General features: G+C 37.4%; 1 long non-coding RNA gene across 2 annotated transcripts in view; it reads left to right on the forward strand.

Moving 5' to 3' along the window:
- LOC111564875 (uncharacterized) overlaps window positions 1-1,400 on the forward strand; it is an 84,559-nt gene extending 83,159 nt beyond the window's left edge. For both annotated transcript variants that reach the window (XR_008601228.1, XR_008601227.1), the window contains one exon: window positions 905-1,400. This is a non-coding gene — a long non-coding RNA (uncharacterized LOC111564875). The remainder of the gene's footprint in view (window positions 1-904) is intronic.
- Window positions 1,401-24,713: the final 23,313 nt, after the last annotated feature.

Below are 24,713 nucleotides of genomic sequence, written 5' to 3' on the forward strand. Positions count from 1 at the left end.
GATTATTATGTGGTTCAAAAAGCGCAAAATGATAGGATGTTGCCTAAAATTGTCATGTATGATATGTGGTTCAAAAAATGTCATAGTGCAGTATATTGTCAAAATAGTATATTATTCAAGAAAACATCAGAGTATAATCTGTCGTCTAAAAAATGCCATAGAATAATATTTCATTGTACATGTAAAAGTACAGTAATTTTTAAAATGTTCAAATTCTTCGAATATGTTGCTAAAAAACAACAAAAAAAAACTAAAACAAAATAAACGTCATAGTAATATGTCAATTAAAAAAGCCTATAGGATAGCGTGTCGCCCAACAAACGTCATAGTTTAGCATGTTGCTCAACAATTGTCATAGTATAGCATGTCGCTCTAAAAACATCATAGTATAGCATGTCACTCAAAAACCGTCAGACTATAGCCTTTGGTCAAAAAATGTCATGGTATAGCATGTCCATCTATAAACGTCATCTAGCATGTTGCCCAAAAAACGTCATAGTATAGCATGTCGCTCTAAAAATGTCATAGTAAAGCCTTTACTCCACAAAACATTGTTTTGTCCCGGCTGTCTGAAGTAGGTGAGGAGCAACATAAAAACAGTCCAAACGCTGGTTTCCAGAGGGTTAGACGAGTATTTATTTGAAAGAGTAAGTTTACAACAACACAACATGTGAGGGGGTTAAAAGCAAATGGGTGTTAGTAAAATAAAAATAAATAAACAGAACTAAAAGTGAACTTCATGTTGACATTGATGGGCATTCCAACCAGGAACAAAGTAAAAGATAATCAATACAAAAAAAAAACTCTTCCTGTTCACCTCTTAAAACCCAAAAACACACCGCAGTAGCACCGTAAACTAAAACTACCAATGGGTTCCCTGTTTTCCTTTCTGAACAATTCAAAGGTCCCTCTCTATCTCCCCACACATCCACCAACCACTGGAACACATCTCCAAAGTTCTGCCGGGCCAGCTCAGCTTCCCCTCAGAAGAAGTTCCGCCAGATGAAGGAGCCTTTTGAGAGGCAGCTGGCATCGTGATTGGACTGTACTTTGGTCTGTTCCAATCCAGCTTCAGCTCCAGAGACGGCAGGCGGGACGAGTCAATGGAGGCCTGGTGGACGAAGGCATGCAGCTGAGTACAATCCAGAAAACAACACAGGAGGAGTGCAGTGGCCCAGGGCCAGAACAAACAGAATAGCATCGTATGTCTCTTAGAAAACATCATAGTATAGCCTTTGGTATGAAAAAACACCATCATATACATTGTATATTGTACAAATAACAAGTCAAAGGAAAGAGACATACATTGTAGAATTGTAGTAATTGTGGGCTGACTGATTTACTGATTATCAGTATTTTATTTTTTACTGATTTACGGTAATAAATACATTTTAAAATGGCGCTACTTTGGCTCTGAACCTTTATCTATCTGTGGTCGCTCTGTCTTTTGGAGTGATTTGATTGGTTATACGCCACGAATAAAACTCCTTTAACTTAACATCTGTAAACAAAACAAAAACGTATCAACAAAGTTTTCTGTTAGAGTTTGTGTTCTTCTAAGTTTAATTCCAAGATTTTAAATACTTTCATTTACTGCAAATGAATATCGACTCCAAATGTCTCACTAATAATCATTATCAGCCTTAAAAACCCACAAAACACCCCTCTATACTCGAGCACACTTAGTACAGTCCGGTTCCCCCTTCTATAAATCTCCTTGGAATCTTCCACTTCCTGTTTGTCAAAGTGGCCTTCTACCTGGACAGGTTTTGTTGGAGCTCATGCAACCAACATTTTGGGTAACTGCACTTTAATATGGATGGATGACACTGAATTAGAGTCTGTTTTAATGAGACTGAGTTAAGATGTGTAGCTCTGTCATTAAATAGTAAATTATTTCTCAGAATTCACAGAGAAAAGTCTGAAATGTTTGCTAGGTTAGCGTCCCACATGTTCTTTGGCTCAGCTAAAGCTAACTCTCTCCAACTTTTGGATCTCTTGAGTTGCTTGTTGTTAAAATATCTTGCTGTAGGTGCTGAAGCTCAGAAAGTCTGAGATGTTTGTTCAAAATAAGCTCATTCTCAAGTCTTATCTGAACTGTCCTCTTTTGTTTGAACTTTCCCTAAACTTAGGAGTTAATGACAGAGCAGCACATCCAGACTCAGTCTCATTTATGTAGAGATTAAACTTCAGTGTCATTCATTGATGTTAAAGTGCAGTTTTTCAAATGTTTGTTGTACATGCTCCCAACCAAACCAGTCCAGGTGGAAGACAATGTGAAGAGAAAGCTCCAGAGGATGAATATCACACATTTACGTTGGAAATAAATGTCCTTTAATTAGACATTGTCATGCAAAAGTTGGATTTCCCTTTAATGATGTTCAAATCTTTGTTGAATGTTTTGATGATGTTGGTTTCTTAATGTTTTCTGACACTCGGCCCCAAAGATTAAAACCTTCTACGGCTCACAAGCTGCAACAATTCACACATTATCAACTATCTTTCTGACTAAACTAAGATAAAAAGTGAAAAACTGTCTGATTCCTGCATCATGAATGTAAATCTTTTTGGTTTTTATGACAGTAAACTGAATATATTTGGGTTTGACATTGTATAAACCAAAACAAGAAATGAATTACTGGAGAAAACAACAGATTAATGGACAAAGAAAATGGGTTTTCCAGCATATATGGCTGAATTACTCCAACATTACAAGATACATACAATTTTTATTCAATTTTATTTATATAACACCAATTACAGGTCAAATTGTCTGAAGACACTTTATTTTTATATTTTTTTGTCATATTTAAAATATGACAAAGTAAGAAATTTAAAGCTCTTGACTAATCCAATTTATTATTTGTTTTTAGGAGACTAATGGACAATTAAAATAACTTTCTCCACTAAAACTAATAAACATGAGGTCAAATAGAAGGAACAGTTTTAAATACTGCAGTCCCACGATGACAAGAATAAAGTTTGTCAACAAAAACTAAATCTGCTGGTGGATTCCATTAAAGTCCTAATAAATGATAATAAAGTGTGATACTAAAGGTTTGTGGTGCTAAAAATCTCCAACTAAAGATATCAAGTTGAACATCCGGATGGAGGTTGATAAAAGTTGACCTCCCTTCATTTCTCTGGAGTCGACTCCATGGATTTTATGGATAGTGGTTAAAGACCTGCTCTTCTAGTCATCGTCCTTCTAGTTGCTGTAAAAAGTCAGTCCATCCTCGCTGACTTCAACACCTCTTCATGACAACTTGCTCTGCCTCTGACCTCGTAGAAACTCCAGAAACTCGGGAAAACCCGAGGAGACTCGAAGAACTCGTGGAGACTCGAGGAACTCGTCGGGCGGGGGAAGGTGTGGTGGGCGGTGGGGGAGTAGAGGGGGGAGGCCGCCACCCATCTCCCCGCCTCCTCCCCGCCCTGACTCCACCCAGACTCCGCCTTGGCTCTGCCCATGTGGTCACTTGAGGAACTACGATGCCAAAGGGACGACGAAATCATTTCTTTTCATCTGATCTGTAGCTCAGTGAGTTAAGGATTTGCCTATGGAGCTGCAGGTCGCCGGTTCAAGACCAGACACTTCTTAAATTTTATCAAAATTGAGACAAAGACAAACAAAGAAAAGGGCCACTGGCGGGTCTTGAACCTGCGACCCTCCGCTTGGTAGTCCTCTTCTTATCCTCCTGAGCTACTCGCTCAGATACTAATTTATCTTTTTTTTGCGCATTTGTCATCTATTTTTTGTCATTTTTGAGTTTTTTTTTTTACTCGAGTCTCAACTCGACCGTTTTTCTCAGGAGGCTGGACTTCAGCCTTTGTGCTGGAGGGTTGAACCCTCAGTTCCAAGACTTCCCAAGCCTCCACACCTCCCGAGTCTTCAGGACTTGAGCTTTCACACAGTCTGAGGGCTGAAATTTTCTAAGTCCCACAGTAGTTCTCTGTTAGATTGAACTTTCAGACAGTCTGAGGGCTGAAATTTTCTAAGTTCCTGAGTAGTTCTCTGTTAGTTTGAACCTTCAGACAGTCTGAGGACTGAAAACCTCGAAGTTCTTGAGTAGTTCTCTGTTAGTTTGAACCTTCAGACAGTCTGAGGACTGAAAACCTCGAAGTTCTTGAGTAGTTTTGTGTTAGTTTGAACCTTTAGACAGTCTGAGGACTGAAATTTCCAAATTTCTCAGTACTTCTCTGTTAGTTTGAACTTTATGGTTAACAGAAGCCTTAAAACTTGTGACCATGAGTCTTGATTTCACATTTAGACCATCCATCTGAGTTCTTCTCAGACCTTCACCTGTGGGTTTTTTAGAAATCCTCAACAAACTTTGATTCTCTTCACTGAACAGTAAAGTTTGTGGAGATCAGAAGGTAACATTAGTTTGATCGATGCCTTCAACTACTAGTAGACTTTATCTGGAAATCAGTTTTCTGAAATGAGATCTTAGCAAATCTGTCCACAATCAAACCAAGAACATAAAAAGAGGAAATGTTTGAAGAAACAACTTGATGTTTTCATTTCAGACTAGAAAACACTTTATTCATTTATCTTTTTTTTCTCTTTTTGATCGTTTTATTGTCTCTTCTGTTTAATTTGATCTAACTGGTGTCTTTTCAAATGTTTTGTCTTGAGTTTGATTCTTCTTAAATGTTTAGAAAATAATAAAAGGTGAGAAAGGAGCAAAACTAATGTCTGATTTGATTTCCAAATGTTTTGTCTTTTTTAATGTTTAATTGTTGTTTTTTCAAATGTTTTATCGGCTTGTTTGAAAAATTTCCTTTTCTTTCCCAATGTTTAATTTTTTGATTAAACCTTTAAGGTTTTTCTTTTTAAATATTTTACCACCTTTTAATGTTTAGTTTTCTTTTTAAATGCTTCATTGTATTTTCTGTTTAATTCCTATCGAAAGTTTTATTGTCTTTAAGATTTAATTTTCTAATTAAACATTTAATTTTTTAATTAAATGTTTTGTCTTTTTAAAGGTTTAATAATCTAATTAAATGTTTTGTATTTTTAAAATGTTTAATATTCTTGTTTAATTGTATTTTTTAAATGTTTAATTATCTAAAGTATTTCGTCTTTAATGTTTAATATTTATTAAATAATTTTGTTTAATTTCATAACTACATGTTTTGTATCTTCTGTTTAATTATCTAAATATTTTGTCTGTTTAATATAATTTAATTGTATTTAATGTTTAATTTTCTTGTGAAAAGTTTTATTGTAGTAAATGTTTTTTTCCTTTGATTTAATTGCTTTTTTAATGTTGTTTATTTCTTTAATCTTTTTTTCTGTCAACATTTTAACCCCAATCTTAAAAATGAAACAAACCCTTAAATCACAATGAAAATACTTCTGTTGTCACAATCATGAGTTAGTCAATTATTCAGTTTATCAATTCAACTTTATTTGTTTAGCACCTTTCACACAGATGACAAAACTAAACAAGCAAAGATGGGAAAAAAAACTATGATTAAAACTCCATAACATATTTAGAAAAAAAAAAAAAAGATTTAACATGGTAAAATATGTTGTGTCCAGGGGATGGAGGGAGTTTATTGAAGTCTTCTTGGGCTCACATGGTAAATCATTTAAAATATAAACTTGATATTCAGTCTAAGGAAACTGCAGAGCGACAGAAGAACCAACAATATCTCCTGTTTTCTCCTTTAATGAGTCGACTTTTCTTGTGCTTTCAGACCAAACTCAAGCTCAAACTCCTGGTACAGGACCTCACCACACGGGTCAAGAAGGTTTCCGTCTCATTTCTACTCTGAAGATCACCTTCTACTGCTCAAACTGCTGACAAATGTTTCTGCTGCTCTAAAGTCTGCTCTCCAGAACTTCCTAAAAACTCTCAAAGTCTCTTCTGCTGCAGGTTGCTTTGTAGAACTGTTGCAGAAAACCTCACTAAACCACATGGAGGGACCTCAAGATAATCATCCAAATGAAACCGTACAAAAACCAAACTAGCACAACCCAAATGCTAAAGTTTCCTGCAGCCTACCAGAGAACCTCTGAGAACAGAGAATCAGGACAGGAACTCTTACCTTCTGGACAACCAACCTTGGTCTGCAAACAAGAACACAGAATGTGTCTGACCAAAAACCTCTGAAGACTCACTACAGCCAAGATAAAGACACAACTCAGCTGTACCAAATCCACTAATCACTGCACACATTAGCACCATGTGCTAACTGTGGCTAAACAACCACATTTACCAAGACAACTATCCAGTACAAAGTCCTAAAACACACCAAGAAACACATTAAAGACAATTTTACTGCTGGAAGCTGCAAGCCAACGCCTAAAGCACAAACTAAAGCAACAGAACCAAACCCGGTTTGGTGGTGAAGAGAAGCAGAGGAAATGTTTGTCTGCAGCTAAATAAAGCAGGAAGACACTGAGCTGCTCAGGTGTTCCTGATAACACCAAGCTGCTCAGGTGTTCCTGATAACACCAAGCAGCCACCTGGACAGCCAATAGGAACACAGCTTACTGGAAGTCCAGAGGGCTGGGTTAGTGAAGGAAATTTAGTTTAAAGTTGAAGCAGAAAGTTAACAAAGAAAGTTGAAAACCACCTTCTGATACCTGAAATCTCTGAGTTTCCACACAAAGAACACCTGAACATGTCAAACTGGTTCCATAGTAGAACCATCATTGTAAAAACGTCATAGTATGGTGTGTTGCTCAAAAAACATTAGGACCCGGTTGTCTAGGGTCGCCGAGGAGCAACACAAAAACAGGACAAACGCTGGTTTCCAGGGGGTTAGGAGGATATTTATTTGAAAGAATAAGTTTACAACAACACGTGAACAGAAAAATCACAAAGTCTGTCTTTAGTTCAGCTGAAAATATTAGTTTTTGTCTTTTTTTTATTGACCAAACTTTTCAAGAAGTAGATGAAGAATAATTAAAGCTCTCATGTAGAAGTCCAACTTCTGTAGAAGTCTCAATCACACTGGCACTCACACCTACGGTAATTAATTAACCTCAGCATATATTTGGACTGTGGGAGGAAACCGGAGTACCTGAAGAAAACCCACACGTGCACAGAGAGAACATGCAAACTTCATGCAGAAAGATCCCAGGAAGGCCGGGACTTGAACCGGGGATCTCCTAACTGCAAGGCCAGAGTGCTAACCACCACGCCGCTGTGCAGCCCTACCTAGCTGGTCTTTCTTTGCAAAATTGGGGATTTTTTTTTTGTTTGTTTGTTCTGGATTTCTCTGTTTTCATTAACATTTTCTAATGCGACACTGGAAAATGTCCATAAAATACATTGTTGCCCGTAGTCTTTATCTTCCCTGTGAAAGCCTCACAGTTTACTGACTGCATGTTTTGAGTAGCAGTTTATTATGAAAATACATCAATATGACAACTGTTGCCTAAAATAAAGTATAGCCCGTTTCTGTTATTCTTAACCGATTAGTTTCCACAATCATTTAATCCAACTAAAGTGCAATGCCGTTACATGCAGTAAACAGTTGTTTGTGAAATAACAAACAGTAACAGTTACACTTCCAATGGAAAACACTTTTTTCATGATGCTTTTGACAGTGATTATTGTTATATTTTATAGTGTCAAACACATATGTAGAAACTTTTTGTATCTCTTGGTTTTAAGCAATGTTAATCTGGCAAGTCACCAAAAAAACAGGTGAAGCAGGGTTTTTTTAACTGCGCACATCCCACTTCCACACTATAAAAAGCCCTCAGGTGGTACTGTGTGATGATAACAGTTGGTAGAATTTGATACATGACTCCCAGTATGCAGGTGTGAAAATTCAATAATACTTTAACCATGGATTTTGCTCTCCGTCAACTTGAGCAAGGGAAATATCATTAGGCCGGGTTTTCCAGAAATAAATTTTGCTATCTCGGGATGTTATAAACCATTAACATGAAGCAAAGACGTATCACTTTTCCAGGACTGAGTATTGTATGTGAAAGGCTACACTCACCTCAGTGGATCCCAGTGGATATTAAGCTAACAGTTCTGGACTCCAGTGGGCATCTTAGCAAAGAGATCCTCTTTATTATACTGTAAGTCAATGGCACAAATATGATCTGGGTGATGTGAAGCTTTTTAGAGAACTCAACCCAGCAGCTTTGTAGGAAAGGGGTGCAGCTTGTCTACACTGCATGTAATTTGCAGATTCTTTACACTGTATTGTGCACGCTGACAGGTTTGTGATTTGTTTGCACTTCATGGGTGTCTAATTGATTAAGATTAAAGGAGAACGGTTTGTCTGGCTGTCGAAGGGAATTCCTGGCTGATTTGTATTTGCCTTGCCCCTCCTTTTTAAGTGCAAGTAAACCCTCTAACTACACACCTAACATGAGCCAACACAGGCCACATGCTGGTCTGCATGCTGGTTCACATGCACTGCATGACACAGCAGCTGAATAAAGCCATCACTTACTTACTGAACAACTGGGATGGTGGCACTGCTGCTTGTTCCAGGGAGCTCTGCCAATCCCACATCCACTCAGCAGTTCCAACTGCACATATCTGCTCCTATTTTTATTTACAATATTAGGTTCAATTGGGGAAAAAAAGTGCAGCTTTGAAAGGGCGTCTTTATTCCTGTATTCAAAAGAGAAATTTTGTGATAAACAGAGATGAAATAATCTTTAGATGTAGGATACAATTAAATGACATATCTCAGGTTTATGACTATAAAAGCAATCTGTTTCTTGACAATATTCAAATTTGTAGCGAGGACTCTGTGATGAAATTGTAAATGAACTGACAAAATCCCCGAAACAGTTACTTGTTTTAATTAAACCATAAATTTGAAAGGTAGAACTGAAGTAGGTTGAATAACAAAGAGAAAATATTATGTCAAAGTCAGCGAAAGTGGTTTTATTTTCCACTGCGAGCTCAAGCTATACTACAAAGTACAAGAACTGAATCCTGTCCTACTCCACTTGCTTTGATAGTGGACCACCGTGTTATAAATAATGTATTAAAGGATTTACAATGCAGAGAAAGAGAGCTGCTTTCAGAAGAATGAAAGTTCCTTTACTGGTGCATGAAAAAAAAAACGTATTAACTCTTTGCAGCCCAGACCCAGTCTGAGTAATAAAAGACTTCATATATTTTCTTTTGTATTGTCCAGGTTAAGAGAGTGTTTGGTTTCCTTTTTACAGTTTGTGGTAGCTTATTTTTTCTGCCAAAAGGTGTTTGAGGCCTACTGGGACCACTTAAAAGTTTATGCAGAGCACTAGCCAAGTTGGACAAAAAAGCCTTGAAGTATACACACACTGGCCCCTTTCTCAGAACCTCTCAGCTCTGGCTTGGGGGAGTGTTGTTGGTTTATGAGAGGGAAAATAGCCCCAGCCTTCTGCAAAAGTGAAATGGGATTAAGGCCTTTGTTCGGCCCACAATGGTGAGGGGAATTAGCAATAGTTGTAGGCACTTAGAAGAGCTCTCACACAGAAGCTTATCCCAGATTTTGCACAATAATCATTTGAATATCAACAGTGTTTTGCAACTACAGCGCTAATGTATAAACCTCTCTCTTTTAGATATCGAAATCCCCAAAAGGATTTTTTACCACTGGCTACATCACAAATATTCATGCTCTTTATGGCAAATCATATTTTTGAGTATCATTGCATTTAGAAAAGTTTTAAAGTGGCGAGGATAACCTTTAAAGGAAGTTGAAGGGGGAAGTTTTGGTTATTTACGTTAGTTGTAATTCAAGCTTTATGCATGTGTTCAGTGGTATAAAATTAAATCAAATCTCTTTTGTGATTGAACAATTAAAGCTCTATTTCTTCTGTTTTCTCCAAGATGTTAAAATAATGTCAATTTAGCCATCTGTCTGTATTTCTGTAAATGTATGTCAGATGTTTTAATGCAAACTTCCAGCAGTATGAAAACACAACTTAAGGATCATTATGCAGTAAATATTAGAGGAAACTTTTTTTATTCACAGTCTTTTTGACCTTCTCTGACATAAAACAGCAATAGACTACTTTAAAATGAGAAAGACTGCAACTTAATGCAAAAGTTAAAGTGTGGGTTGTATGAGAAAACGTTCATATACTCACAAAACTTTACATACTTTATTCTGAGCTTTATACAAAATAGTTCTGGCCATGGAAAAGCAGACTCCCATGCTCTATCTGACTGCAGCAATAGACTTGTCAGTGATAAGGTGGATCCACTGACAAGCATAACTCTCCCAGAGAAGGAAGAAATGAGGGCTTCTGCCTCAGTTGAGTCTCACAAGACTGGCCTCAAGAAGTGTGATGGCCTCAGCATTTTTGCCCACACAGTGAAAACGTATTGTCCAAATCACAAAACATTGAGTGAGATCAGCAGACTTGTCAAGAGGCCCTGGCTTGAATATGAATGATGAGAGAAGAGCAGGGTGGTCCTAGTGCTGTTTTGGTGTTAGGCAGGTGAACATAAGCTCAACTGTCTCCGCCAGCTGCCCATCGCTAAATCAGCGGAATTTACCAAATTAAAGGAGGAAAAAAAGTAGGGAAAAAAATAGCTGTTTAGCACTTTCATGTAAATTAGCAGCGGTAACACAGAGAATTCATCTGCAGACATTGGTGTAATTGTCAAAATGTGTTTAATTTTTCTGGCGTGATTGCATATTTTAAGTCTCTAACATGTAATCACAACACCGGCTTCCTCAAATTTGATACTTCAGGTAAACTCCAAGCACTCACGGTGAAATGAAAAAGGCTGAAGGGAGTTTTTCAAAGTGAACCCGTGCATGAATTTTCTGTCAAAATGGAGAAATTAAGACATAACGCCTCCCCTTCTTTCCTGTTCTTAACACATGCACGCACGCTAGTTCAATTCACTGAAGTGTCTGCATAGTTCCCGCATTCAAATGGATACAATGATGCACAAGATGAATAAAGTTATCTCTGCAGCTGAATGGGATGTTGCTGGTGGGAGGGAACAGGGAGGTTCCCTATACGCCAGAGCTGAAAAGAGCTCGGCTTTGAGGGCCAGTGCTGCAGGGGTCAGGGCCCAGCTGCTTTTAGGGGTGAAAGGGACACCAGCGGGCTGGACCGGCGCAAGAAACCTAACAAAACCAATCGTGTCAAATAAAGACATCTCAGATTGGACGTTGACAAATCCCTTCCCAAAGTTGCTGAACACACTTCATTCTAACTTTGCTCTGGTTTGTATCATGTGTCACAGTCAGAGACCCATTTCACTTGTTAGGAGCCTAATATATAAAACTATATTTTGTTGTTTTTTTTTTTCAGTGTTTTGCTGTATTTTGTTTTGATTTGGGGGTCTGAAATCAACATTTCTACACAGGTAGGATATTTTTAATCCTTTCATGGTGCCAGAATTTTACTTTAAAGTGATATTTTCAATAGAAGTGAACCTAGAAACCACCTTATAGCCTAATCTTTTTTGTTTTTAACTGATTATTCATTGTCAAAAATAAGTTCCATTCTCTAGAAGATTTGGTGTCAGATTTAGGACATTATTGTTCAGATGAATGTGGTTGTTTCTGTGATGTGTTGAAGTGTGCTGGTTAAAAAAAAAAAAAAAAAAACACACCATGCACTGCTTTCAAAGTGGTTTGTTGATGGGATTATTTTACGTTGATGGTGCTTCAATTTGACTTTTTTTTTTTCCTTTGAAAAAAAAAAAGACATTAGGCCTTCCCTCTCTCTGAGTTTACAGATTTCATAGGGTGCAGAAATTCACTAAGTTTAAATTTGTGGGGGGTAAGTAGGATAATAATCAGGCCACATTATAAGGAATTGATGGTTCATTTTCCCTGTCAGCAGTAGCAGAGCTTTGCCCAAAGATGTGCCGACCTGTGCAGATGGGGTTCAAAGCCAATTTCCATGTTAAAAACTCCACACGCTTCAGAAATCCCTCTGACTGACTCTCGCTGATCAGAGTATGTGACAAGCCTGTCTTTTTAAACAGGGCTGCTCATGTAAGGAGATGGAAGTGTACAACTGTACAACAAACAGCGTGGCCAGGTTTGAGAGAGTAATAGTGTTGTCTTCATGCATACCCAGAGGCAATGACATAAAGACAAAAGATGGCTCTGGAGCGTGCTGTCAAAATGGAAAATATGGCCCATTATATGTGTCATGCAGTAATTACACAAACTGTAAAAAGTAGTCCTTTTCATTTTTTTTTTTTTTTTTTACTTTTAGTCTTCCTTTCATCCAATGTGTGTCAAGTGTCGTTACAAAGCTTTAATTCTTGCCAGAAAATCAGTTCAGCCATTCATCATCAGCTCACATTTAAATTCATTTCCCTTCAGGCTGCTTTTTTTTTTTCCCTGTGTGCTGAGTTTACTGAGAGACAGAAAATCTGTGAGAAGAATAAAGAGATCACTGGGATGGCGGGAATTTGTTTGATGAGTTATGAGATGAACAAATTTTAAAAAGGAGGAAAAATACATCTGCCAAGTATCATCCTCAGCATCCTGAGGAACGCTGCGTTTACGTCACTCTTTATCTCGCTGTCAACTGCTGCCTGAATTTCTGTGTGTTTGCAGCCAGACAGAAACTTGTAGTGCGCATTGTGCAGGAAAAGGAGAATTATACTTGTAAGTTCTGCACATAATTAGCCCGTCCCAGAATTGGCTTTTTTTCTCTCTTCTTTTTTTTTTTTTTTTTTTTTTTGTAAAGCCATCTATCTTAATTGCAATCACATATTCTTCAAGAAGAGAGGCAACTGGAGAACAGTCTCATTTTTTAGACTTTGTTCTTTGTTCACTGTTATCACACGGCTCTGTGTAATGGTGTCTGTGCTATAAGCTGTTAGCTGCTCCACTGGTGCTGGATATATTATATCCATTGAAATGCCTGCAAGCTGCAGAGTATTAAGTATGGTGGAGGAAACACAGTCTTGGTGGGGTCCGTGCGACTAACAATAGATAGAGGCATGATGACTTATTAAACACAGCCAACCTGCAGCATGGCTTTTCTCATTACCTTTTCAATTCCCAGCCTATAAAGCCTATGGGTCTGGTGACAAAACTCTTGCCATGTAATTCTCTCTCCGGCTTCTTTCATCAGCCGATTTTGCAGAGAAATATGAAGCTGATTTTATCGTACTCTATAAATTCACAAAAGGCCCTCAAGTTGCCCCCATGGAAGACATACCTCATCTCAGTGATGTGCCACCACTATTGCTGATCCCGAGCATTTGATAACGGTGCCTCTCCTTTTTAATGATTTGACAGACACCAGACATGAGCCCTATAGACACGGCATTTTTAATACACTTTTCTTTTGCTTGTTTCCACCATGCTGCTCAGATGAAAGAACATATCTATCGTATCTTTCTCCCCCCCTCAATAAGTGATATATATTAAAACCTACAGCAGCTTTCAGATAATATCAATTGTACACAGTCGCTGCACACAACAAGCTTGTCAAAATAGGGAACATTTTAAATGCTGTAGCTTCAGGTGCTTTTATTTTTCCAGAGCAATTTTTTAATTCTCGGCCATCACGCCTGTTTTATTTCATCAACACATTTCTAAAATCTCACCCACAATGCTCCCCAAGTCTTTGTTCCTGCAGAAATAGTTTCATTAATACACAATTCAGGTAAATACAAACAATCCACAGCCGTCAAGTCACTTAAAATAACAAAGTGACATCTTACACAAACTACAAATTTGTTAGTGGGGGAACCAGAAGAAAATAAGGAATAATAAGACAGTTACTGTCATATATTGTTAAAATTCATGTGTTTGAATTTGCCTGTGTTTTACTCAGTTGTGCTCACTTTCCCTCTCATCTAATTCTCTCATGTGGCTTCTGGCATATTTGCAGTATCCTGGCATACAGCAGGGATTGTTTTCTTTGAAATGTTTTGACTATGGTGTCATTTATTAAAACTTTCATCATGCATGGGTACCTAATCAATTGAAATGCAGCTGCCTTAGCCCCAAGCCTAGGTGTAACTTAGACCAGCTTTCATCAGCTCAGCCTTTTAAAAATAGAAATCCTGCTATGATGAAAATTTGGGTTTGAAATGCATATTCAGCTTCCCCACTGAGCCGGAGCTGCAGTTAAAGTGGGAGCATTTCAGACAGATGACTGTAAACAAAACTTACATGCTTTACACAGAGTTATGTTTGCACAAATGTATGTAATTATCTCTATGTGCACGTTTTTTTCCAGAATGTTCAAAATTAGCGATGTTTGCGGATCATAATATTTCCGTAATAATATTTCTGCATATAAAAACAATCTGGTTTTGAGCAGCAACAGCCCCCTCCCTTAGTACTAATTAGATTTCCTACATTATAATGTTTGTTAATGCCTCAAGGTTTGGTTCCTTCTATCAGAACATTTCTGCAAACATTCCCTCCTGTTAACTCTTTGTGGACCCACATTACATAATTATTTCATATTTGCTATCTTCACCTCCATAGGGAAAATATTATCTGCAATAATCATTGTCATCATCATGATTCTCTTCGTGGTCTGTTGGCTCCAAATAAGTAATTTAGTTGTAAAGCAGCTTCATTTATTTTGCCTATTCATTTTTCTTCCTATCATATATCTAAATACAAATCTTCATTTTATAACTGACAGCTTATTACCTCTGAGCACATGCTGATAAATTTAATTCCAATGAGTTAGCTTCCATTTTCGGATCCCATTATCCACTAATATGGCAGCAGCGTGTGGGAGGAGAAAACTTACAGGACAAGAACTCAGAAAATAAAATATATGTTCCTGTGTGTAAAAATACAAGCTAATCCTTATTCTTATTATTCTTATTTTTATTCTCATTTATTGTTAATATTGTGGCTGTTTTTAGTATTATTAGTATTACTGTGGCTGTTTGTGTTGCAAAATCACACTGAACATGCATTTCTTTTTTTCTTTTATAACAAATTAAGCTTTTTAAAATATCACAACAAAATTTTAAATCAAAGCTGCTGAAAACATTAGAAAATTACAGATTTCACTAACAAAAAGCTGTGTTTTTTTAAATGTCCTTTTTGGTGTGTGAGACAAGTTTCTCTTTCAGTCAGACTACAGCAGTTTAGTTGTTCAAATTCCCACATAAAACACAACACAGTGTGTGTGAAGTGAGACTTTTAATGATGAGGGTGTTTTTCTTTCCCTCTTTTTTGGGGCTTTGTGTTGCATTTTATTCAGAAATGTGTCCTTTTATGAACATATATCTTCTGAGAGAGCAGCATTATGCCACAGTTTGGGTCTATTTTGGTGAAGTAAGTAAGTAAGTAAACAATTATTATTAGCTTTGATGTTGGCCTGAATAGCACTCAATTAACAATGTGGCTAATGAGCCCATTAAGGATGAAAGTGTTCTCAACAGGTATGAGAGGATACTGCTGTTTTTGGAGTCTCAGTTCTCAGCACTGAATGCAGCATGAATAACAGTGCACTTTCTCAATTGCTTCAAAGGCCAAACCTCTACAGCCCAGAGAGCAGAGTTAAAAAAAGGTTTGCTTGCAATTTGGGTCAAAAAGAATAAATACTTAAAACATATTTCACAACAGTAAAAAATTATGGGGGAAAAAAATGCAATGCAATGTAAGATATGCTAATACTGTGAATAAATAAATAGCCCATCTGTTTAGATTTTGAAAATGAAATGTTCTCTTTTTCTTCTTCTTACAACCCGAGAAAGATCAATTTGTGTGTTTTCAAAATTTCTGCAAATTTTGCTTTAATTACATTTTAGTTAAAGTAAATATGAGATTGCCTCCGTCTAATAGTAATTATCCCGCAGTACAAATAAGGCTTGTGTGTTGCAAAGAAAGAAAAGTGAAAGAAAGAGAGACTGTGAGGCTTTCTGCAGCCCCAGCGCTGCCTCTGAAGGACTTCCCACTGAAACGCACTGAAAGCCTCATGCGTGGATTATTTCCACATTATTTGCTGCTGGATTCCAAAAGTTCTTGTTAACCAGCAACAGCAATTCTTTTATACTGACTGTCTTGTTTGACTGTTTGTTTTATATACAAGAGTTTTCTAATTTTAGAAAGCAAAGAAAAGAAAAAATGTAATAAACTGCCACTTCTGCTCTTCATCAGTAAAACATTTCCTTGTAAAACGTTGTATAAACACAAGACAAGAGCAAATATTTTAATGTGACTTTTTTATTGTCTGTAGTCAAGCAATAACTAAATATGTGAATCTGCGTTTTATTTATATGCAGGTGGAAAATAATTTCTAAAAGGCAAAAAAAAATACACAGCAGAAAAAAATGGCAAAATGGTATTTAAAAACAGTCACTGTGTCCAAAAAATAACAATGAGTAAATACACGATATAATAGTGTGTTGAATGAATTTATCTATTTGTAAAACCTGCTTGTCTGCAGAAGTTTCAGAATGTTATCAGTAGTTTCAGCTCAAGAATACCTTGAGGTGTTTTGAGTGTAAATCCGTCTAAAGCTGCCAGCACTGACATACACAGCATATGCTAAATACAGATAAGAGTATTTTTAATAGATCGGCAAAAAGTCTCCCCACATAGCTCAATGGATGTGCTTTGAATGTAGTTGATAAGTTGGCTTAAGCTGAATGCTGTATCCCAATGCAACATTGTGCTACTGGGTGAGCCCATCACAAACTAGCCTTCCAGTAAAGACCACTTCCAGGGGAGGGATTATAGAAAAGCCTTCGAGATCAGCTTCATGTCTTACTAGAGTTTCTGATTATTAATAGTGCTATGTTACAGGGGGAAAAAAAATAGGCATTGGCAAGGATCATATGGAGAAAATATCTTTAAGCCATTTATTTACCTACAATGTCAAACTGAAAAAGAAGTGAGGGTGTGTGGAACATTCGGATATTTTTCTAAATTTCCTTTAAAATGATTTTATTCTCTTCAAACCTCCTAATAAGTCTTCTACCTCAAATTATTTACAAAATGTTTCTAGTTATTTAAATTGAAATGCCACACTAAATACTTTATTTTTAAGTGGGATACATGCTGTGAAGTAACTCAAATTTTAAAATCTCAATTAAATGAATTAAATTTATTACTGCCGTTATACTCACGCAAAGACCCTTATATTACTTTATGTCTTCGCTTCTAGATGGGTGAACTCAGGTCGTGAACTTTGCCTTTTCCTTATTTTAAATGTGAGAAGGGATTTCTGTCACTTTGAGAGTGAGCCTCTTTATGACAATTTGTCTCTTTGAAGTAAAATAGAAATCCAAATTGAAACTCTTTGACGTGTTAAAATTGTCCAAAGTTGACAACTCAATCGAATGACGAAGAAACCAGACAGACAGACAGACAGACAGTGTGTAGTAAGTTTTCACTGGCTTTGTTTCTCTTTAGCTCTCGTCAGGTCATCTGATTATGTGGCTGAAGAAATGAGAGGGGCAGATAAGCCTCTTTTATGCTTCCAAGCCACTTAAAGAGCTGAAGCACCAGCTTCTGTTGCTACACTGTGAAGGGAAGAAAACAAGTCATTTGTGTACAACAAAATGGCTCCTCTCTGAAATGTGTTGCTTCAAATCCTAAAACTACAACCCAAGCTCTCACTTTGATAGCTTCTCTGTCAAAATGTATTTTTTTCTGAAATGAGTTTAGTTAAAAATGTTAAAACCACACTGTAATGTTGATAAACTCACAGCCTATTTAATTTTTATCCAGCGTTTCATTTACAAGCCTTATTTTCATGTTTGAATCCCTCTTCTTCTTCCTTGTGTTTTTTCTAAATTACAAACCACAGAGTAAATCTTTGCAATTTTTTTCTCCCTGGGCCTGACTCCCGGTGCACGGCATATAAACTAGAATCTAAGATTGTATTTTATTCAGTAATATGGAAATGTCCTCAGTTCCTGCTATATGTCACGAGGGCATCTCTTCTCTAGCTTCTTAATAAGGTGGTTCTGCAGGCCTCTACTGTAATATATTTCACCAATAAAGCAATTCCAAAGCCAGCCTGGCCTTTTGACCAGCACTGAGAACGTGGAAAGCAGCAGGCCGCCTTTGCTAACTAGGCTTACTCTCTAATATTAGATACCTGTCCCTTGGCTTTTCAGAGGGGGGCTTAGCAGTTGATATTTTCATTTGGTCCTGCCAAGATGCGACACCCCCGCTTTAATCTTGTGTTTGACGTTAAGCGCTCTGTTCATGAAAAGTCTCGGTGAACTTCAACCTTCGGGTGGTGCTGTCATACAAAAATGATGCGGTGGGGGAGTGAAGCTGGTTGGTCTATCCTTGACCTCTCCCACTGGCCTGCCAAAGTCTTTCCCCTGCCCTTCTTAATCAGGTGGGACCCTTCCCTTTTAGAGTGAAAGATAGTATGTTCTCTGCATCCAGCTGCGCCTTTTATACTAACTGGCACAGATGTCCACGGATAAAGACATAGCAGAGAAATTAATATGAAAAAAGCAAGGCTGCTGTGTGGTATTTATTGCTGGAGAAAAAAGAAAGAAAGCTGGATGATTTAGGATTCAGATAGTTAATGTTAAAAATTTTAAAAATGCTTTATTTTCCCCATTAATAAAACCCTTGACGCATCATTTATTAGCTGTGAATTCAGTATTTAAAGAATATTGTTGATATGCAAAATTAATGGTCTGCATTAAAAGAAAAAACTGAGTTCAGTTGTTTGTTGAGGAGGGAGCCACTTTTTAGCATTTCATCTGAAGCTGCAGAAGATCAGTGCACATCTGCAGGTATTATACATGTCTGAAAGTATCAGAAGGAAGACCCGGGCAAAAGTAGGAGTCGACTAATGAATTTCTTCTGATGAGTAACTACCCCTTCATTCAGCTGCGGGTATTGTGCGCCACATCCGTGTTAGCATTTATCGTGATGTTGAGGACAAACAAGCCACTTCTCTGCAATCGTTAAGGCGAGTTTCCCTACTGATTGATGTGTGGAATCAATTGCTCCCCATAGCATCCATGTCAGTCTATTACCACACTGCCTGGTAATGATAGGCTGTTCTCCACAAGATTATAGAGCACTGTCACAAAGCAACAAAGACTTGCTTCCCTGTGTCTGACCTGGTCTGCTATAATTGAGAATAGCTTCATTTTTTTACTCTGTAGGTAAACAGAAAAAAGAAGTACATTGATGGAAGGATGTCTTTATTATATTTAAAATAGCCGTGCTTTTATGGCGTAATGCGATGAATTATTAATATGAACGGACTGACTGAATAAAAAAAGTGTTTTAATGGTGCGAGCCTGACAGAACATGGATTTATTTCGAATTTTACCTTTGAAATTTCATTGGAAACTCTTTCAGCTATTCAAATATTAATGGAAAAAAATTCAAATAAAAGTCAGATCACGTTAAAAGCATATATGGGATCAGACTTTGAGTCCGACTCTGTGCTTTCCAATGCAAACATATTTGAAGTCATCAAAACAACAGGTGTTTTTCCCCTCATAATGCCCCTCTGAGTAACTGTCCTTTTTTTGTCATGTGAATACACTGCAGCTCTGTTACTGCCAAGCTGACTTCCATCCAAAGCAGTAAGTGCCAGCAGCATTGCAACTCATTTAGTTTGTGGCCCAGAGATGCACCACACAGCCCTGATCCTGATTACACATGATCAAAGATGAATTCTTCAACAATTTGATTACGTTTTTGAGCTTGAATAAAATCGACATGCCTGCTGCTGCAGTGTTCCTCTGAAATGACTAATTGAAAAGACTTTCGAATATTATATTGGTTTAATACAACAATTGCCATTTCCTTCAGGTTGACCTCAATCACTGGAGTAGGACTACAGTATGTGCTGCATTTAATTACCTACAGTGAATTTGATTATCAGAAAATATGGTGCATATCAAGTGATTCCTTGCCCTAAGTAATATTATTCTGTATAGTTAGAGTTGGAAAAAGATGACATGAGAACTTCAGTCAAGACAAAAGGCAGTAGCTAATGAGACTGGTTAGTGATTCAAATTTATGGAAATTTTATTAATTACAGACACCTATCTTTCATCTGTACCATTTGGTGGTGAAGTAATTAAAACCAACAATGACAGTCCCAGCAGTGGAAAAAGCAAACAAGATCAAAGAAAGCGGCGCAGTCAGGAGAAAGTCCTGTCTGTCCTGAACTGGGCCTGGCCGTGGGCAACGTGGCCTCATTAAAGTCACACTATGTTGATCATCAATTAACCCGCTTTGTCTTGCGTCTGATTTGAAACTTGCACAACACCACTTTTCCTCGGGCTCTTCGGTGATTAAAGTTTGTGCATAATGTTAATATTTTTTAAAGTGCTGATTGGAAAGGAAGATTGACCAATAACTGTTGTCGGTGCGTCATAAATAATATAGAATTTAAAGAACTTGATGACTGTAATCTGCTGCTCTGATTGTTCTCCAAGACCACAAAAGAAAAGTTGAAAATCAGTCATTTGATTTCCTTTCTTTTCTTTTAGATGTTACCACTCAAAAAATAAATTTTTAAATATTATGACATTTTGACAAAAAGTTATGAATTGCATTGCCTTTAGAAGATATTTAAAATGACGTAAACATGTAAAATATCTGAGAGTTGATTACTTTTGTTTCAGATTTGCAGTTAATGCTGAATATTTAGTAAAACTTAAATTTTTCTGGTGTTTTTTATGATTATTTGCACCCAAAACGTGTGCTAAAGTCACCAGCATCAAATTTTCTTCATCTGCTTTTATTTCTAGCATGATTTTAAACCTTATAATGACTGATCCCCCTGCATTGAAGCATGCGAAACAGAACAAATATATGCTTAAAAAACATTTTTTCTGAACTGGCTCTATGCATGAAAGTCCAGTGTTGGCTTGATAGTGTCCAGAGCAGCTAGTAATCGAGAGATTAAAGTTCTTTAATTGACTCAGACTCTGAGGTGCAGGAAAACATCACAGAATCTCTCTGCTGACAAAGAAGCATCAGAAGAGCCTCTGCTATAAGGACAACAAATGGATGGCCAGTCTTAGCTTTTATTATGTGCAGTGGAGGTCATATTTAAAATGAGAGATTAGCTACTCATCACAGTATTGGTGGATTATCAACTACCTGCAATGAAAGCAACCCCTGGCTGTGGGTCGATAAGAGTTTGACTGCATTTCGAATTAATTTTCTTGAGCTTAGAAAGCTGGACTCCTATCTTGTTATTGATCAGAGCGTTAATCCATAACCAAGCTCATCCTTTCCCCGTGGAATGAGCAGGAAAATATAAAGCGATGACTGTGGAGGGACTCTTGACTCTGTTTAAAAACTGGAACAGACTTAAGAGTGATTTAGAGTTCATTGTTTAAGAATATATTCCCAGACTATTGTTTCGCTTGTCAGTTCATTTTCTATTGATCTGCATACGTTGATTGTTCTTTTTAACAATTTTGTACCAACATTTATTCGGCTCTGTATTCCTTTGGTCTGGGTTGTGTTTATACATGACGATTGATTGATTTCGCCGACAGCAGGAGCACTTCACACCTCAGCTGCTTTCTCTGTTTGTCTTTTCCAACAGAGGGACCTCCACTGTGGATGAAATTTAGCCCCGACCTCTGACCTTTGGGGTTCAACGTTTGTCTCCAGTCCAGTGACCACAAACAACTCCTGGATTGCTGTAAATGTCAGTGCAGCGGTGTCCCCGCCCTCTCCCCTGTGAACCACAGAGCTGCACTCAACCTGCACTAACAGGACACTTTCATGAGAGCTCCATTATCAGATCTGCTGGATTTGATATCTCTGATTTGTGTTCTTGTAATGTTTAATAAGCTGTCATTAAAATCAAATAGGCAGCAATGAATCTTGATTTTATGTTAGTTTTTTTTGCACTTTTTAAAACTTTGTTTTGTTTACTGCAACAAATCTAAAAGCATCTTTATTTATTTCAAAGATATAGATTGTGTTTTGTGAATGTAACATTTAGGAGAATTTTAACTGTAAAATTCATCTCAGCCGTTTAGCACAAAAAGTCCCCTGCACCACCTATCATAAGGCTCGTTTATAATAGATTGTAATTCACGTTCTGAAGACACTGGTTGTAATGCATCCCAATGTGAAGCACTTTGGCCAGCCCTTCCCCCACCCATCAACACACTCGCTCCCTTTCTCTCCTCTCCGGGCCTCCTGAGGTTGGTGTCTCTGCGTTAGGACTCTATTGTTGCCTACTGCTGGATAATGCCCTTATTAATTGTACCTCTTTGTAAGGTGTCAGCTGTAGCCTCAGATTGAGATGGATGGATCTCTGGAGTCTGCTCCCTGGCCCTCCACAGACGCTCTATCTCTGCTCAGCACACAGATGCAACAGTGAATGCTGAGCACTATGACTAAAAGCTCAGATAAAACAGCCATTTTAATTATTCCACCCTTTAAAAAAAAAAAAAAAAAGAAGGAAACATGTTTCCAAAGTGAAAAATCCTATTTCTGTCATTGCTAAGGTGAGCTAGCATGTGATGTGTTTCAATTATCTGAATATCTGAGCACAGTATCCATAGCACTGATGAAAAATCTTCTTCTTTTTTATTGATTATTTTAGTGTGTTGCAGAAATACTGGTTAATTAGGTGGATTGAAGCCTCCGTGAGATCAACAGCATTAACATCAAATCCTTTCCCTCTCATTAAAGGAAACAGAGTCAATTTAATTAATGCATATTAATCCCCACTGATACTCATTTTAGCTTTAAAAAAAAAAAAGTATGCCAGAGTCTATGTTGGATTAGTCCATTTCTAAAAATGTGGGTTTGATCACTTTCTGAATCAACATGAGACCCCAGTTTGACAATTTTAAACAGTATTTTTCATCATTTGTAGATTGAATAATTATTACATGACTACCAAAATACCCTACAAAGTTGTTATTTGTTACTTTTTATGTTAGTTGGCTTCAATAAAAGCCAAGACTGTAAAATAGACAATATAATAAAAAACAAATAAATCCATAAAAATATACTACAGTTCAAAGGTCTTGTGTAATTTAAAGAAGATGTTTTTTTAAGTGTAATTTAAAGTATTTTCCTTGCATGGAAAAGCACAAATTTAGCTTTAAAATATGACTTTGAATATTGTAATTGAAAATACACCTTGATAATGAGTATGTTGTGACAAGTATCACACTCATTGTGTCCACATTTCCCCCCTCCAGCGTTCATTCCACTGATACTGACCAGTGTTAGGTTCTGTTTAGATGTTCCCTGCTGTTCACTCTAACATGGCTTTGTGAGTGTCAGTGGATGCCACTTTAACCAGCCCAATCATCCTGCTCAGACAGTTAACCAGGGCTGCTGAAGCTACAATAATAAGCTCATCTTTAGCCCCCCTCACAACTAATAATATCCTCCAACAACATCAACATTTCACAGAAAGGCTGTTGCAGGAGCTGTTGGGAAATTTCAGGAATTTCTGGCCACTTTCACTGAGCAACCGATTTTCTCTGTGAGTATTAATGCAGAAAAAGTGGACATCTACCATTATTTCCAGTATTGTCATCTATGTACTCATGAGCAAGGCACCACACGCCTGCACCGCTCCACTCAACCTGTCTTTATGCTTCTGGCTTCTTTGTTGGTGTTCCGGTTTTGCAGCAGAAATTCCAATTGATAAAATAAATGAAAGCCGGACAATAAATTTGCTTTTTTAATTATTGTGAATATTGTCAGATTTTTAAAAATTGTTTAAAAAGTTAAAAGAAAATATCTTGTAAAACTGAACGTACGAAGCTCTCCTCTATGTCCTCCTTGATTAACAGATTCCTCGACACATTGTGATTCTTTTTAAAGCTCTTTATCCACAGTTCTTCTTAGAAACAATACGGTGGCTGCACAGGCAGGAGACTGAAGTAGGAGAGGAGGGGGAAAAAAAGAAGCACAGACCAGAAAATGGAGATCCATTCCCTTCAGATCCCATTTAGAGAGGCCCTGCACATTTTTAAAGTGTCAATTGTTTTTGTCTCTTGAAGTGTAGATGGAATGTTTGAATTCCAGTATTAACTGTAGTGCCTGCTGAGTTAAATTATGGTCCCTGGGCTGTGGGGTGGGAGTAATCAATAAGAATACACGAGGCAGTGTGTAATGTGTCTGCTCCTAGCAGCAGGGACACTGTCCCCCTTACCCTGTCCCCCAGCAGGTTAGATAAATATGATACTGAAACAGGGCACACTGGATTATATGATATCAATGTAGAATCAGGGAAGTGCTATTACACTCCCCTAGCCCACTGTGAGTACTATTGACAAGGTTGGCTTTGAACACGGTAGTGTATCGCTCTCTCTCTCTCTCTCTCTCTCTCTCTGTATTTCCTCTCTTTTTTCCCCTCTCTCTCTCTCTCGCTTACTCTCTGCATAATGCGAAGAACCCCAGGAGGAAAAGGATCTATATTTCACTTAGCTTTGATTAAAATAGCTATTTTATGCCTGTGCCTTGAAGTTGTGTTTATTACTTCCACAAGTTAATATGTGAAGGGCTTGCTGTGATCATAATTTCTAAATTTCCAATGCTTTTTAAATTTTTTCCACCCTTTTTTGCATTTAAAGAAAGCTCATAACATAATGTACAATCAATATCCAATTGATTTGATTTTTATCACTTGGCAATGTGATCCTCAAAACATTTTCGTATTGATAAGTGGATCGTTGTTTCTTTCTCACGTTGACCCCCTCAAATGTCCGGCCAATTAAGAGTCACGTGCAGATGTTGATGTTTGTCTGCATACCAGTCGCATACAGTAACCTCATATCGCCGCTCTGCTCACACTATTGATTAACTCTCCCTCTTCAGTGGTGAAAGATCAAACCTGGCAT

The sequence above is a fragment of the Amphiprion ocellaris genome, chromosome 3 (genome assembly GCF_022539595.1).
Source record: "Amphiprion ocellaris isolate individual 3 ecotype Okinawa chromosome 3, ASM2253959v1, whole genome shotgun sequence".
NCBI classification, from domain to species: domain Eukaryota; kingdom Metazoa; phylum Chordata; class Actinopteri; family Pomacentridae; genus Amphiprion; species Amphiprion ocellaris.